Below are 3,294 nucleotides of genomic sequence, written 5' to 3'. Positions count from 1 at the left end.
ATCTGACAATGAGCAATCGCCTAAGCTGCGATCGAAAAGTAGCAGGGGGGTAACTCCACTGGAGTTGAACATTTCATCAAAAAAACGTTTGTACAAAGTTTCATGCTCAGCGTGTTAGAGAGTTTGCCCCTGCCGTGACTTCTACTTTCTAGCTTTTAAAGCACCTCAGGGCTGGCAAATATGTGTTTTCTCCATAATGACTGAAAAAGAAAATGTTTTTGTCAACGCAGAAAAGCAAATGAATCTTTTGATGAATAAGAGAAAGGAATATGTGGACGGCTTCCCAAATCGTGTAACATGCTTAAGACTTCATTGCTGCTGAGTGGTACTTTACTGCCCCTGTATTTTGACTGAAATCTTAATGCAATGAGGATTAAAGGGATTACAACATAATCTTGAATAATCCAAAGTGCCACGGACAGAGAAATGGCTGTAATAAGTGTATAAACCCGTCCTGCGGTCTGACAACATTGTCAGTCAATGCTAGGATTAAATATTTGTGGAAAAACTAAGTTTCAACTAATGCCGTACACCATGGTGGAAGGCACCGTCCGGAAAGCAATTTATAATTTAAGAGACATACCTCGTTAAGTTCTGGCCATCTCGCTACAGGACAAAAGCCGAGATGAAGGGGAAGATGGCTCTAAGAAGATTTATTTTATTACTATTAATTTTTGTTTTTGAACCATGTTTAGCAGATTCATTATAGATGTAAAGTATATAGGTTCATGAAATGAAGTTAAGCAAGGAATCGATTTTCATTAGGCTTTATTCAGATTTCCTTCAGCATGTCCATTCGTTAACATGAATATTTTTCCAAGTCTTGTTCACTTTAAGGATTATAGAAAACATGTATCATTTCAACTAAGCAACAAAACCTTTATTATTGATGTGATATTTTGACATCTCATACACATTTTCTCAAAACCTTAATTACTCTTTTTCACTCAATAAGATATGAAAAGATATGTTTTGATGGCACATTACTCTGTTTTGATGCAGACTTAGTAGTGAATGTAGATATATATGTGATGTTTTAGGAATGTACTGATTGGAAGTTTGAATTATGGTAATGCATCCCATACCTTCAAGTAATTCATAGATAACTTGACATTTTACCCTCTGGTTGATTTCTTTGAATGATTCTAATTGGTATTTCAGGTTATTTTGAATGATGATTATCAGAATAATTTCCTATCTCCTCTCATGTTTATCCAAGACTATAATGTAATTCAGAGTTCAGTGAATTCACTTTAGAGGTGCAAACCACAGTGCTGCCACCCAGTGCAAGTTTTAATAACAACAACCCCCAGTCTGCAGTGTCTCTCAACTCAGACAGGATAACGAAGCTCTTCATGAACATTAACATGGATCAAAAATGACAAGATATAAAACAACCTCGTCACTTCCACCTACAATACTTACCTCTCATTTTGGAGAGAAAACGTAACCTCTGCATACAGTCCTATTTTTTCTTCTGCCTATAAGCTGTAAACGATGCCGTGCCCCTAGGGGAAGTCTGAGGTGGAATATTATTAATGTCTCAGAAATCTGCACCTTCCGCCCAGGCGTAAAAGCAGGGAAACTCCTGTCAAACAATTACACTGAAATGAATTCCCCAGGATTGGGAAGGAAAAAAACCCACACTGCCCGGATGGACACATGGGGCAGAAAGGTTTACTTTAGGATGTGAACGAGAGAGAGGGGGGGGCGGGAGGGGGGGTGGTTGGGGGGGGGGGGGGTGATGAGCCAGCTTCTCACCGTAAGTTATGTGAGTTATCGGCAGCGGTCGTAAGAACAAAAAGACCTGGATTTTTTTTTTTTCCACGACCACTGCATGGGAACTCATGTGGAGGACGACGTTAAATGATGTGCGTGTGTGTGTGTGTGTGTGTGTGTGTGCGTGGGGTTGAAATACTCTCTTGTGTTCCCTGGGAAGAGAAAGAATGCCTGTGCAGCATGGCCAGAGGATGCAATGCGTTCCATAAATTTGTCATCTCAACCCTTCTCCTCTCCACCATTCTCACCCAGCAGTTTTCCTACCTACAGTTCTGTCGAAAGCCGCCGTTTCCTTAATGGCTGCGTCAAGAAAGTAGAAAGCGGAAGGTGCTTCTGACCTGACCCACCTCCGTCACCTGACGTCTCTGATGTGTGAACGTTTTTATGAGCACTCGGTGAGGCCGTTATTCGGACTGTGAGACCAGCCTCCTCATCAAGGTCCGTGTCCCCCTCTGACTCCGCGCCATTCTTTGAACACAACGTTTCATTGTATTTTTGATTGTATAATGGAGTGCATTGCATATATAGGATCATATTGTACTTGCCCCATTGTATTGTATTTTGTATGTCGTAATTGCCTTGTATTTTGTATTGCATTTTGTATGTCGCTCTTTCTTCCTTTTTATGTGTTATTTGTATTGTGAAGCGCTTTGTGCATTCGTGCTGTGAAAGGCGCTTTATAAATAAAACTTACTTACTTACTATTGCTTCTGGTGCTATTATATTTTGTACTGTCCTGTCATTTGCACTATCCTGTCTTGTCCTTGCTCCTTGTGTTGTTGTCTGTTATTGTTTACACCAACAGTCCAAAACAAATTCCAAGTATGTGTGAAAACCTACCTGGCTAAGTAAATCTGATTCTGGTGACAGTTTCTGTGCAATTTCCCCCCTACTTATGTCGATTTGATTGTTATTCAATACTCAGATTCACTATATTTGCACAGCGGCTTGTACGTTTATTCACAGTCTCACGGAAACCCATGCGTTGATTCATATACTGAATCTCTCCAAGAAAAAAAATCCCTCATCCCTTCCATTCTCCCCGTATACAGTCACATCCATTGTTCCCTCAGACGCTTGGCGACAACATCCTCAACGGATGACGCTGTCATCATCAAACTGCAACGTTCCGCCAGGTCGCGACCCCATAAGTGTCGCGCCTCATTGTCAGCCCCTCACCTTTGTGTGCGCGCCCGTCTTTATGTTTTGTCATGTCACAGCTTTTCAAACATGTGCCCTACATGAGCCTGTCTGTGGAAACAGACGCTTCGCAAAATGAGGTTCCCACAGGAAGGCGGGAGTGGGAGGGGGGGGGCAGGGAAAGCATATTGGAAAACGAGCCCCTGTGAAAAGAATTGTGTTCACATAAAACACATGGTGTTCACATGGAATGGCATCCAGGTGCCACAAAGAACGTCGATGTAAGGTATAATCACACATTATCCTAATTAAGAAGTCCTTGATCTGACAGGTGTTGCGTTCAATCGAGATAAAATTGTTTATCTAAGTTAGAAA

Source organism: Borostomias antarcticus, assembly GCF_949987555.1.
Source record: "Borostomias antarcticus genome assembly, chromosome: 19".
Lineage (NCBI taxonomy): Eukaryota > Metazoa > Chordata > Actinopteri > Stomiiformes > Stomiidae > Borostomias > Borostomias antarcticus.
This window is presented reverse-complemented; position numbering follows the sequence as displayed.